This window comes from Mauremys reevesii, linkage group 6 (assembly GCF_016161935.1).
Source record: "Mauremys reevesii isolate NIE-2019 linkage group 6, ASM1616193v1, whole genome shotgun sequence".
Taxonomy (NCBI): Eukaryota; Metazoa; Chordata; order Testudines; family Geoemydidae; genus Mauremys; species Mauremys reevesii.
The window spans coordinates 27590058-27604560 of NC_052628.1; the positions used below are offsets into that span (position 1 = coordinate 27590058).

A 14503-nucleotide genomic window follows, 5' to 3' on the forward strand; every position below is an offset into this window, starting at 1 on the left:
GGTAATGGTGAAGGAGCTATTGAGTGGGGGCTGCTGTGGGGAAGTGGCCTAGGGAATTGTACATGTCCTATTTCCAAAAAGTCAGCTACCACAGCTGCTAATTTTAGGGTCCCTGAGCTGGAGCCTGGAGTAGAGGGCAGGCCCAGGTTCCCCCTTCCCCTCCCTGATTAATCACTGAGACTGGGAGACAAGAGAGACTGTGCGAGGGAGGATTGCTTCTCCTCACCTCCATTGTTGGCTTATGAAAATGGTTCAGTAAGCTGTGACCCTTGCCTGTAGAGAGAGAGAGAGAAGGGCTATGTGGAGGGTCACAGGGAGCTTCTGAGGCTAGCAAAAATCCGACAGGAAACGCAGGACCCATGGAGTCAAGGACAGAACTTTATCACAAAGGATAATATTGTTCCAATGCACTCATGATAAATATAAGAAATACAATATCAAAGGAGTAATGCCAAGAATGACAAGTTCACAGGAGACAGATCTTGCTGGCTGCCTGGCCAGTTTCGTACAATGGCAGGAGCATTATGGAAAGATAGTCAAGGAATAAATAATCAAAATGTAAAAAGAGAAGACAGTTTAAAAAGAGGTGTAATTATGCCTAGAACTATACAAAACCCTTTTCTTTTAATAAATCTAGTGTGTTGGCCTCTGGCAAAATAAGATTCCATGGCATCATATTTATTTCAATGTGCATGCACATTAAGTCACATGCTGTCAGAAGGTTTCTGGGATAAAAGCATGCTGAATTCTAATTAGCAGGTTTAAATTGATGGGAAATTAAAAATTAACCTTTTATTCATCAATATTTTAAAACCATATTAGGCTCCATTCAGTAGAGAATGCCCTAAGGAGGCACACAAGGCTGTCTTACTGAACAATTGAAGGGAAACCGGGATGGATGAGATGCATCAACTTTAATGTGAAGAAAGTACTGTGGCACACAGCTAAACTCGAGCCCATTGTGTAAATGGTTCCAAAATTAGAGTGATTCTGCACCTGTATTCCACAGCTAGAGAACTTCATTTGCCTACTTGCCATGGGAAGCATTCCCAGGCAAGTAAGGGGCCCATTCATATCTCCAGAATGAAAGCTTTATTTCAAAAGCATTTAAGAGATTTCCAAAGCAGTATCAGAGGGAAATGAACAAAACTCTCATGCTGTGGACAGTTGTGAAACTATCCAGACCATGTACATTTCACAGTGATCTCACAAGGGGAAAGAAAAAGTTATCAACCCATCACTCCAGCTCTCTGCTATCTGCACTGGCTCCTAATTAGATCAGCAGTCAAGATTTCTGTCCTGATACTTAAACCTCTCCAGGGGATTGTCCCTACTGAAATCACCTTTCCTTCCACAACTAGAACCTCCCAGAAGTCCTTCCATTCCACCAGAACAATAGAAAGAGGTTTATACATTCAGAAGACAGATCTTTCACAGGAACTGGACATAGACTATGAAGTTTATGACTCTATGAACTTATGAATTCCAGTTTGATTTTATGAACTCTGTATGGTTATACCCTTACAGAGGTATTTCACTACAGATTGACATCCTCCCTCTTGTATTAAAAGGAGGGGGTTTGGTACTTACTGTCTGTCCTTGAATGGAAGAGAGATCTTAATGACCAACAATTGACTAATCTTGCCCTAGCAGGACAATGGAGCCACTTGTTAATGACGCCTAACTATTGTAACAAACACAGGAGGCGGCTTTCAGCCATAACCCATAGAGGATCAGAGAATGGAAAAAACCCAGAGGAAGGACAGAAAGAGATAATGTGTTTGAATCTATTGTTAAAAGGAGGACCAATACAGTTGCCTAGTGTGCCCATCCACAAGGGGGTGCTCAGCCAGAGCTGTAATGGAGCTAACGCCTGCCTAAAATGAAAGTGGCCATGGAACTAAGCATAAATCTTATTTCTTCAGTTTTGCTTTACCTCATTAATTCCTTCAGACATAGCTGGATTTGTTTACAGGTTTGTCTGGAAAGCAAAAAAGAAAATAATTAAAATTTCTCTATTTTTAAATACTTGGAGGGGTCTAGATAGTACGGAAATGGGGTTATACAAGTAACAGAGATGGATGTCAGATTTCAATGCATATTTCAGAGTGAAAACAATGGGTTTGATTATAATACTGAGTGCAGAGAGCCCTTAACACAGGGTTTAAATGGTGCGTAAGGCCTTGCATGGACCCTTTACTACAATGGAATTGCACTTAGTAAGAGGAAGGGCTGTTTGTCACATTTGACCAACTAAGAAGAGTGGGTATGTTTACACACCAGGTCAAAAACATGCCTTTCTGGCCACAGGATGATCTCTCTTAATGAATTGCAGCCAGTGTAGAGAAGTTATTTTTCCTGAATTTAGCTCTACCCCCTGAGCAGCATGAGCACCAAGAACACAAAAGTAGCAGCTGCTCACCCATCACACAAAAACATAACCCTCAGCCTTTGCTATCTTCGCCCTTGCAACTAAACTTAATTTTTTTCACAAAAGGGACACAGTCTGAGAAACCAATTGCTTGGGAAGAGGAGGTAACTCATCTTGTTCAGTAACTGTGGTTCTTCAAGATATGCATCCCTGTAGGTGCGCCACTTCAGTTGTTCAGGTGCACATACACCTCTCAAGCCTTTAATCTGAGGTTTTCCATTAGCAGTGCATGAGCACCAAGTTCCATTTGGCCTGTGCATGAACGCTATACAACCTTGTGCCACACACACACACACCCCCCTCAGTGCTTTCTCTAGCCAAATGTCCAACAAAGAACAATCCAAAGCAGAGGGAAAGGAGAGTGGGTAGTGGAGCACGCAGAGAGGGGCATATCTCGAAGTCCCCCAGTTACAGCCAGGGGTGAAAGTAACTCCAGACACTTACTGGTAGGGGGACAGGGACGGCTCCAGCCCCTGGCAGGGGTGGGGCTGGGGGTCAGCATCCCCCAGCCAGCCCCTCCAGGCTGCCTGACCCGCACCACCCAGGGCTCCAGTGGTGATTTAAAGGGCCTGGGGCTCTGGATGCTGCTGCCGCGAGTGAGTAACCTCTTCTTCTTCGAGTAATGTCCCTGTGGGTATCCCACTTTAGGCGATTCCTGAGCAGTATGCCCACAGGGAGGAGGGATCTTCACAACTGAGTCTAAGATGACAGTATAGCAGAACCAAGCACCACATCAGATCTGCCAGTGTGGACCAAGGCACTGAGGCCCATGTAGCAGCTCTGCATATCTCAGACATTGGAATGTTCTGATGAACGCTGTAGAAGTTGCCTGTGATCTGGTAGAGTGTGCGCTATAATCCTTTGGGGGAGGTAAAGCACCAACTGCATTGTAGTGAGCAATGATACACTCAGCTTGTGGACCTCTTGGACCTTTCTGCGATGGAGGCAAACAGCATAGGTGATTTATCTAGATAGGACCAAGAAATTTTGGAAAAGGCCAATGCCCATCTCACATTTAAAGTACGAAAGGAGCTCTCATGCTGATATTTATGTGGTTTAGGAAAAAATACTGATAGGTGAATGGCCTGATTAAAATGAAAATCTGACAGCACTTCAGGTAAGAATTTAGGGTGAGGCCATAAAAAGATTTGTTCTTGAAAAAAAATACCATAAATGGAGGGTCTGCCATCAAGGGCCCAATCTTCCCAGCCCTGCAAGCTGACATGATAGTTACTAGAAAGGCTACTTTCATAGATAAGCGAAGCAAGGAGCACGTTGCCATAGGTTCCAATGGAGATCCCATGGAGGCATCCAAGTACAAAGCTGAGATCCCAAGAAGTAGGAGGATCCTTAACCGGGGGTAGAGGTTCCCTATATCCTTAACAAATCTTGAGGACATAGGGTGAGCAAAGATAGAAAACCTTTCATTCTGCACTAGAAATGTTGCTACTGCAGCTAGATAAACCCTAACAGAGCTAGAGGATACCCCTGATTTCTTCATGTCTAGCAGGTAATCAAAGATGGCTGAAAGCAAAGAGGATTCTGCCACTCAGCAGTGATGGTGACACCAGTGATTGAACTCTTTCTATTTCAGAAGGTAAGTAATTCAAGTAAAACTCCCTTCTACTATTTAGTAACATGTGGATTCTAATACTGGGAACCAAATAAAACCATGGTTGGAAGTGGAGGACTCCTAGGCTGGGCTGAAGCATGCAGCCTGTGTTCTGGGATAGGAGATGAGGGACAGTCAGAAGCTTAAATGCCAGGTGGACACCCAGGTGAAGGAGGTAAGGATACAAAGTCTGTCTCAGTCAGGGCAGTACTATAAGGATAACCCAGGTCTTGTCCTGTCTGATCTTGTTTATCACAGTTAGTATTAGTGGTATTGGAGGGAATGTATAGAAGAGACCCTTTGTCCAGGGAAAGGGAAAACCATTCCCTAAAAAGAGTGGTGACTGAGGCCTCCTCTTGAGCAGAGTAAGGGGGGCACTTCTTGTTGCAGAATATGGTGAATAGGTTCATCTGTGAAAGTCCCCACCTTTGCAATGTCCCATGGAGAATTTGAGAGTTCAATTCCCATTCATAGTCCTGGGAGAAATATCTGCTGACCATAGCAGCTGTGTCATTCTGGACTCCAGGAAGGTAAATGATGGAGATCCGACTCTAGTGGGCTATACACCAGTTCCATAACTTTATAGCTTTGGCATCAAGGGAGAGGGATCTTCTTCCTCCCTATTTGTTGCTTTCACGTTCTATATCAACATTATCTATCATGATCCTGAATGGACTTGCCCTTGATGCGGGTTAGAACTGAAAGCAGACATTCCTGACTGCCCTGAGTTCCAACAGCTTGATATGGAGACCAGTTTCCTGAGGTGCCTAGTTGCCCTGAGTTGTGAGGGCATTCATGTATGCTCCCCACCATAACAGTGATGCATCTGTTGTCACACAGTCATTGTTCGAGCTGGGTCAATAAAAGGAACACACAAGCAGACATTGACGGAAAAAAAATCAACTCAAACTAGGGAGTTTTTTGCACTTGTCACCCCTCAACGCTCTGATAACCCTTTAGACTGCTGCAAAAAGCTGCAGGATGGGTCTTCTGTTCTAAGGCCTTACTCCAGCGGTCCCCAAACCGTGGGGCACGCCTCCCTAAGGGGGCACAGAGAAATATTTGGGAAGGCATGGCCAAGCCCAAGCCAGCCCCCCTGGGAGTGGGGAGGAAGCGTCACCCAGCCCCGCTCTGCTCCAACCCTGCCCCCAGCTGCAACCCCAGCTCCAACCTGCAGTTCCACACCCAGCCCTGCCTCGGCCTCCTTACCCCTGTCTGCCTTCCCTCCCAGACAGGTTGGTGGGGGGGGGCATAACCCTGAAAAGTTTGGGGGCCACTACCTTATGCAGAGTATTCTTCCACCCTTGCCTCTGGAGAGACTCCCAGTGTTCTATCCAGCTACTGGGGCTGAGTTTTGGAAAGAGGATTTGATCTACAGTGGCCTGACTAGATTACTAGGTCCCTAACAAAATGCAATCTGACTTTTTCCCCCTTCTCTGATCAGAGCTCATCTGGTTAACTTGAACATGTAATTAAGGAAATAAGTGCAGATGGTAAGCCTGATATAGATAGTGCCATTCTAGAGGAGTGTATGTCTTGGGCATCCCAGTCCTTCATAGATGGCATTGGGGGCCTACTGGAGCCATGCTTCCCCAAGTGCTCCAGGATCTCCTGACCCCGCTGTACCAGAGGAAGAGTAGTTTGCTTCCACAGTACCAAGCTGAGCAGTTGAAGCTTCCGACACTGTAGACCTAGCGGGAGATTGGGGCCTTCTTGTGGTGGGAGACAGAGCTCCACTTCTTTGCAGCTTTCCCTGAGTCCTCCCGCTCTTAGGCAAGATATTGGTTAAGGTCGAATGTGTGCTGGATCTGCCCAGAGACAGATGTATGGTGGGGGTGTCCTGACCGACTCTGAGGAAGGTTGAAGAGAGTGCTCTGTCATCAAAACCCTCAGTTTGGTCTCTCAACTCTTCTGTGCTCTAGATTTGAGAGCTAGGCAAGAAAAAAAAGTTACATTTTGGGGAGATATGAAACTCTCACGAGTAACAGATACACTTAGAGTGGCTGTCACTGACAGGGATAGCCTCCAGACAAGAGAGACAGCGTTTGAAGTCTGGTGAGCCAGGCATGCCCAGAAAGGCCAAATAAAGTACCCCAGAAAAAAAAAAGGGGGGGGGGAGGAAAGTGAAAAAACCAAGCCTCTCACAACTATCTAATTCTATACTAACAAAACAAAAAATAGCCTTAGAACACGCTGAGGCATGTACAAGGTGGACATGCAAGAGCTCTGTCTCAGGCCCAGGCAGTAGAGAAGGAACTGAGGGCAGTTTGCCTGCACAGCTCTGTATACCCTCAGTGTGCAGCACAAGGTTCTATAGAACACATGCACAGGCCAAACGGACACTGCTAATGAAAAATCTCCTATCAAGGGCTTGAAAGGCCCATGCACACCTGAAATAAAGTGAACTGGAGCACCCACAGGGACACTACTCAAAGAAGAATACAAAGAGTTTGGTATATTGCTACATTAGGTATATTTCCTCTGAGAAAAGTTGTGCGGTGGTGTGAAAATATTTCCTTTAAAAGAATAAAAATATTTATTACATATTAGTGTGCTTCTTACCTGCACCTGGACCTCAGAGGTGCTAAATTTACAACAAGGTTCTTATATTGCTATGGTAAATATTCCTTTTTTTATTGAACAAAGTAATCACCACCATAAAGTTCCTGAGCAGATATCACTTGTGTGCACACATTTTTTTAAAAAACGTCCTAAAGGAGGTTATTTATCAGAGGAAGACACATCGCTGCCTAATGGCCTAAACACCGCTTGATGGCACAACGGAAAATGAAACCTGTGTTGGTAGAATAAGGGAATAGACACTAAAGGAGAGGGAGAAAAAGGAGGCAATGACAAGTAGTTTTGAATAGGACCATTTATTCTGAGTAAATGCTACATAAGAGCCATGTAACCAGACGACATCTTTCTAGCAATTAAACCTTCCTCTTGCGTTGTCTCTTCTGGCACTCTACTTGTCATAGAGAAAATATATTCAATACAATCAGAATTACTGTACCACATCCATAGCTTGTGCAAATTATAAATTAAATTCACTCCAGCTTCATCCAGCACAATCTTTCAGTATAAGTTACCTGTAAGGGCAAAGGCAAGGGAAAGAACATTTGACAGCCACCACTGTCAACAGTGAGGCCATAAAACAATTGCAATATCCCTACTATACTCAGCCATCAATAAAGTGACAGCACAGTGTCCTTCCCTATTGCCATCGGCAAGCAAACTTTTTTCATTATCCTCCAACGGTGATCCATGGTCCTGATAGGAAAGATTTGCCTTGACCTCAAAGGAAATAATGGTTGGCAAGGAAAGCCTCTATTTCTCCTACCGCTATTGCTGGTTCAAGAACGGTCTCAGAGCATGGCCAGCTTCTTGCTGAAGGAAATCATTCATCCTGCCCTTGTTCTAAGGAATTTATTCTCTCATTGCGAGTGCTTGTAGGGGAAAATGTACACTGATAACTCCTGTTACTGTTTATGTGGGTTTCATCCATTAATTTCCTGTACATAGTTATCAGAAGTATCATTAGGTGCCCACTGCTATGTTATTTGGATGCCTTCAAATGGGGGATTCAATCCCCAAAGTAACGTTATATTGCACAGTTACTTTTTCCAGAAGTTGCTAAAAAAATAATTAAACTGTTAAAATTCAGAGAGAGTTTAAAATAACTTGACTAACACGCATTGCAGTGCATGCTCTGTATGTCTGGGAACTGCAGGTACAGCTATAGTGCAGTACAAGAGGCAGGTTCTCTTTCATCCCTTTGTCGCTTGAGAATTCACAGCAGGAGGATGTACAAGTTCGACCTGCTTGCCACAAGGAGTCCTTTCTGAACAAGAGATTTCAAAGAATTTTTAATGCTTTTTTAAAATCCAATTTGCTGGCAGACAGAACATTTTGGGTGCTAGAAAAGGACACACAGATGTGTCCTGACAATAAAATGCTACCAATACTTGCACTCAGAGTTGAGAAGATATTATAAGGTGGGGGAGAGGGTCTGGGGGTGCAGGCTCTGGGAGGGAGTTTGGGGCGGGAGGGGTGTGTGAAGGGGAAAGGGGTGCAAGCTCTGGAAGGGAGTTTGGGTTCAGGCTCTGGGAGGGGCACTTACCTGGGGCTCCAAACTGGGGTGGGCTGAGGGGCCTCCATGTGCTTCTGCCCCCAGGCAACCCTCCCTCCCCCCGCAGCATCCCACTGGCCACAGAGGCGCTCAGGGTGGGCGCAGCATGCAGAGGCACAGCCCCAGTCCCATCCCTGGGCCGCAGGGAGAGGCCGGCAGGCACTGGAGTGAGCAAGCAGACACTGCTCAGCTCCACTGCGCTGCTGGGATCCCTGAGGGGGGAGCGCCTGGGGGCAGCAGGTGGGGCCAAGGAAGAGACTTGGCCCAAAACTGCTGGGGCCTGTGGGCCATGTTGGGGAGGCTCGCGGGCCACAGATGGCCCACGGGCCGGGAGTCTGAGATCCCTGATCTACACGCTCATATGAAAATAGCCCCTCATGGCTCTGAAACCTGAACAAGAACCAGAAGACTGTGTGTGTCTGTCTATCTTGTACTGATTACTGTTAAGTAGCAGAAAGGTTCAATGCTTTAATGGTGGCATTTATTTATTTACATTTGCATTACAAGAAAGTGCAATTATTTATATTTTCCAGTCAGTATATGTAATATATGTAAAAAACTTTAGGTGGTATAAATTCAACACTTTGGAATTAATAACATTCATCCTCATGAATATTTTAAGGTGTTTAAGTCATCCCTGAGTGTTTTGACTGATGCTTAAAAACTTGATAAATCTGACTGAAGCATTTGCTGTTGGCTTCAAGGCTTCTGTATCTGATACAAGCTTAATTGATCAAGCTAGCAAAGTGAATTCAGTGACATAGCCCTAACCACATAGGTTAGTTTTTCCATTTGATGCAATTTCAATACATATTTTAGCCTGAATGGAGGATGTTGTGTCTGCTCGGCTCACGCTACTGTTTGGTGAATATGATCTGATTGATATATAGGGCCTTCTACTGTTGCCTTTTCTCCAGTGAGTAATCTTTACAGCAAGTATCTGTAAGTAGGCCCACTGGGACTATTTACATTAGCTCACATATTACTCATGGAAGGAAAGGTTGTTAAGATCATGTCCTTGAACGGAACAATTATGTCATTACAACCAATAAACCTTTTCTTCTCCTCATATTTTTAAATTCATACTTTTCTGTTTCAAGTCATTTCCATCATTGAACTAGGATCACTTACCTCTTTTCATCCTTTCTTTGCTCCTGTTTTCAAAATAAAATGTCCAGGCATTGATATTTGAGCCATGTAGCATACCTTGAGCATATAGCCAGTCTGATCAGTCATGGTACCAGAAGGGTTAGTCCTTGACATCAGTTTTCCTTGCCAGCTTATATTTCTTTACGCTAAATACAAGCTATTGCTAAATATATTCTTTAATTTTACAACCAATTTAAAAAAAAAAAAACCAACCCACTTTAGTACATATATGGGCTCATCCTAAATTGTCCATATTAGGTTAGCTGATGAAGATACCGAGGCAGACATGTATCTCAGCCCTCTCCCTCCCTCCACCCCCCAAAAAGAGAGGAAAGCAAGGGAGGCTGCCTAGCTCTAAAGCTAAAATATAATTTTATTTAGTTTTTGAAGGCCATAGATGAAATTTCAGTAAATACACAATCAAAAGACAGCAAGAAAAGAAAAGGGTTAAAGTTAGGGGAAACTGAGTATTTGGTGAATACAAAGGAAAAATGAATAAGAGCTGAGGAAAAAAAGAATAAAGAAAAGCAGGTTATAAGAAAACAAGGGCAGAGATTAAAAAAAAGCTTGTTTTATTAAGTAGTTTAAAAAAAATCTCTCTTATCTTGATAAGTCTGGAAGTCACTAGGTCTACCCAGAAATTCTTCACCTCTCAATTAAGGTCACTATTTTCACAAATGGGAACCTAAATGTAGACTCCTAAATCTATTCTTGCACACCCAAATATGTCATCTAAGGACCAGGAAATGTTAGAGAAGAAAATTCTCACTTTCCTGGGAGCATCTATGAAGAGATCAATTAGTGCACACACTGGTTTAAATCTTTATTGAAGGGAGCAGCAAAAAATTGCTTCAGGATATATATAGCCATCTCTTCTTTTATAACCCTGTTGCCGGTTCCCTCTTCTTTGGGTTTACAAGACATTACATGGTACTGGTTTGAATTCTGACTGACTTATCTTAGAAGCCTACAAAGTGGCAGATGGACAGTGGAGAACATCTGCTTCTCTTTGATGGACCACTGAGTCTGAGCGAACAGATTATATATAGTCTGTTCTATAAAGCATTTGCTGTTACAGAAAGCAGTAGATTGTAGAATTCATTTCTACATGTGATCACACATGTAAGCACACACATTTTCTGGTGAAATAGCACCTAAAAGCAATGAGGTCTAGAGAGAAGAGAGTGGTGGAGGGAAAGGGAATGCATGGGGGAAATTACCAGATTACACTTTTTTTTGTTGCAGATCCACAATAATCAGTATACACACCATTGCGCCACAATCTTAACAGGTTGATCTGGCAGTTACTGTCTAAAACAGTCTGACAAAAACTCTATTTTAAAAAAAAATCTAAAAGCAGTAAGTAATATTGATTTATGCACTATCCAGTAGCTAGTAAAGATGACAGGTAGCCCTCCATTCTGGCACCTTGTTAGTGGTTGGCAATGCCCTTCCAGTAGCCACACTTTCTGATTTTAAATCCATATAGTTACATAAAGCAGGGGTATGGCCCCAGAAGTGATTTGATACATTCCAGGTGCCCTGCAAAAGGGGCCTACCCCAAATCTAGTCATTTTGAAATAAAAAAACAAAAACTTTGTTTTAAAAAGAGCTGTGGTTTGGGGGGGGGGGGAAGTGTTGCAGTGTAGTCCAGTAACCTCCTCTTCCCAGTCCTCCAAAAGGTTACCCTTCCTTCACCCAAATTCTACAACTTCTAGAACAATCCAAAGACTGGCAAACCTAGAAGACACAGTCCCCTTCCTGGAGGGGTCTCATACAGCTGGAGGAAAAAGCTACTTCAAGCTTTAAACCTGGAGATTTATGAAATATAGTGGCTTGCCTGGGATTTAAACAGAATGGAATGTTACTTTCATGATCTTAGTACGGGCTTAATTCAAAGCTCAATGCAGTCAACGGGACTCTTTCCAGTGGACTTTGGATCAGCCCCTATTCACAGGAGTTTAAGGCCAGAAATAAATCAATATCATCTAGGCTGACTTCTTCCATAACACATGCCATAGAACAATTTCACCCAGTAATTCCTGCATCAGACCTATAATGTCTGGTTGTGCGAAAGCATATCTTTTACAAAGATGTAAAATCTTGATTTAAAGACTTCAAGTGATTGAGAATCCACCACTTCCATAGTAAATTATTCTAATGGGAAATGAGCCTTGCTTTTACAAGCTTATACTTTATTTCCACTTCGACTATATACGTGACTGAAGTGACATTTATATTTATTTCACTTCTCTGCTTCCCCATAGCATGCTGTGTTGGTTATTATCTTACTGGAACACCATCCTGATAAATATTGCTTATATTCTTTAATCAGATTCAGTAACACTTTTGTATTTTGTGAGGGGAAACAGTTTTCCAGAAATTCTAGCAGTATTCTGAACCTACAGTTCCTCTGTGATACCGAATCTCTTGCTTTTTTGTTTTGCTCTGCCAACTGACTGTGTTCAGATTTTATTGTTTTGATATTTTTAAAATAAATTAAAGATTAAAAAGGCAGCAACTTAATGCAAATGGAATTAGTTAGTATATGAAGTTAGAAAACTTCATGCACTACAGCAAAGCAACTTTCAAAGAGTAACATTGGTAGAAACAGTGCTAGAGCAAGCATGCGGATAGGTTCAATCAGTGTTGCAGATGGATTACGATACACTGGTGAGACACAAAGCAAAGGAATCATGGGTCAAACACTTAGCAAATATTGGACCCTAAAAACAAATGAAAAATGGAAAGAAAGAAGAGCATGCGCCTCTGTCATTGCAAAGACAACCATGTCAACAGTCTGTACTCAAGAACTGATGGGGGGGGAAGTTATGTGATTAGAAAAACACACAGAGAACAGGGAACTACATGACGAACATGAAGGATAAGTCATGTATTGGAACATGGAATGTAAGAATGTACCATGCTGGAGAACTTGCAGTAATGACATACAAGTTGAAAAGATATTGGGGGGGAGGGAGGGGGAAATCAATCTATGTAAAATGGGATGGGAAGGCAACGGAGAATTCTACCCTGATGAAAATAAGATACTGACCCCAGGAAGAGAATATTGTGGACAGCAGGACAGAGTTGCATGGTACTATAGCCAAAGCAAAGCAAGACTCTTAGGGCATCTAATTTGATATCATCTTGTATGCTGAAGGTGAGATTCCAAATCAAATCCAGTGAAGTTACAATAGTTCAAGTATATGTAATGACCTCAGCAGTGCACAAATAAGAAATTGACTAATTTTATAATGCCCTACAAAAAAAAAAAAAACCAACCCACACACCACAAACCACCAATGCAAGCAGTTTCAAGACAAGACCAGTTATTGATGGAAGTTTTTAAATGCAAAAGTAGGAACAGACTGAAATTCCTGGGCTGGAGCATAGGCAGATTTTGACTACATGAAGAAAACAAAAAAGAGGAGAAAGGTAGAAATTTAGTAGCCTATGCATCAACCTGGCAACAACATACATACTATTTCAACTAAAAAAAGATTCAGAGGAAGCAGACATGGATATCACCTGATGGGAAAATGAAGAAGATGATAGACTGTACTTGTGAATCACAGATGGAAATCAAATGTGTTGTCATGCAGATCATTAGCAGCCAATATCAGATCAGATCATAAGTTAGTGCTGGCATCCACGAGGTTGAGGCTCAGAGCAATTGAGAAAGTGTCAAGCACTAAGATCTATGACATGGACAAATTGAAAGAGCTAGATATCAGGAGAGAATACAAGGAAGCGGTGCACAAAAACCATCACAGCGCTGGTGGAAGAGGAAACACAATGTGTTATACCAAGTGGAGTTACTCAGACACTTCAGTTTGAACACACTGGATTAGGTAAAACAATAAAACAAGTTTACTAGCTACAAAGAGAGAGATTGTAAGGGAGTACAAGTAACAGGCATAAAAGTCAGAAATGGTTACAAGGAAAAACGCTTACTGGTGCCTAACAAACTATATTAGAGTCAAAGCAAAAGTTTCTCACCACATGCTTTCAGCAGTCTTACTTAACCAAACTCTTTAGGTCAGGACCTCCCACCAGGGTCCAATAGCCACTTCCTTTGTCTTCTTAGGTGTGATGTCAGAAAGACAGGGAGAGAGAGAAGTGTCAGCTTTTACTTTTTATAGCCTTGTGTCCCCCACTTTGGTGATGGCAGGTGACATAGCCAATGGACTCAGCACATGCCGAGAGAATGGCAGGCTTTAATCCCTTCCAGAAATTTTCATCATCAGCTGTAGGCGTAGCAGCAATCCTCTCTTGGAGAGGCTGCTGAAGTTTCTCCCAAGTCACTACATCTTCAAGGGACTTGACGCTGAATTTCTTTCATACTGATTTTGCCTGCTTGTGATGCCTTGAGTCAATCAGGAAATTCATGATAGATCTAACAAGGTGATGCTCTGTCCAACAGTCATCGTTTCCATGCATGGGCCTCGTGATGCGTACATCCTTCCAATATCGAGCTCTAACAAAAAGAGTCAAGAAGGTGCCAATGCCTGGAGTGAGTGTGCAAGTGCTTCCTTTGGGAAATTGCTCCAACGCGTTTTCACGGACTGTGACCTTCAGCAGGACACCAAGATCCAGGTCTCTATGACAGTTGTTATTCCTACACTTCTTTATGAATGCAAAACCTGGGTGACCTATCAACAGCATCTCAAGAGTCTGGAAAGGCACCAACGATGCCTTTGGAAGATCCTTTGCATCAAATGGGAAGATCGCTGCACTAACGCCAGCATCCTCACTGAAGCCAACATCACCAGCATTGAAGCAATGATCCTCATGTACCAATGTTGGACATTGTGTGCAGATGCCAGACTCTCGCCTCCCAAAACAAGTCCTCTACTCTCAGCTCACTCATGGTCTGAGATCCCGTGGTGGGCAGAGGAAACAATACAAAGACACACTGAAAGTGTATCTTAAGAAAACTGATATGGACATCACAAGCTGGGTGGTGCAAGCCACCAGCCAACCCCAATGGCGCCACATTCTGCATCAGGCAGTGGCCCATTTCAAGGAGAAGTGCCTTGCCCTTGAAGCTGAAAAGAGAGAGGAGGAAGGAAAAAGAAATAATGTTCTCCCAGCAGGCAACTGGCCCGCCCGGAAATGTCTGTACCTACTGCAGGTGGATCTGTGGTTCCAGGGTCGGACTCCTGAGTCATCTCAG

The 14503-nt window shown here is 43.2% G+C and overlaps 1 protein-coding gene and 1 long non-coding RNA gene across 4 annotated transcripts in view; one reads left to right on the top strand and one right to left on the bottom strand.

Moving 5' to 3' along the window:
- PLCXD3 (phosphatidylinositol specific phospholipase C X domain containing 3) overlaps positions 1-14503 on the bottom strand; it is a 126457-nt gene that overhangs the window by 87339 nt on the left and 24615 nt on the right. The window lies entirely within an intron of this gene.
- The window catches only part of LOC120408456, a 52671-nt gene that overhangs the window by 6840 nt on the left and 31328 nt on the right, over positions 1-14503 (top strand). For both annotated transcript variants that reach the window (XR_005600706.1, XR_005600705.1), the window contains exon 3: positions 3939-4028. This is a non-coding gene — a long non-coding RNA (uncharacterized LOC120408456). The remainder of the gene's footprint in view (positions 1-3938; positions 4029-14503) is intronic.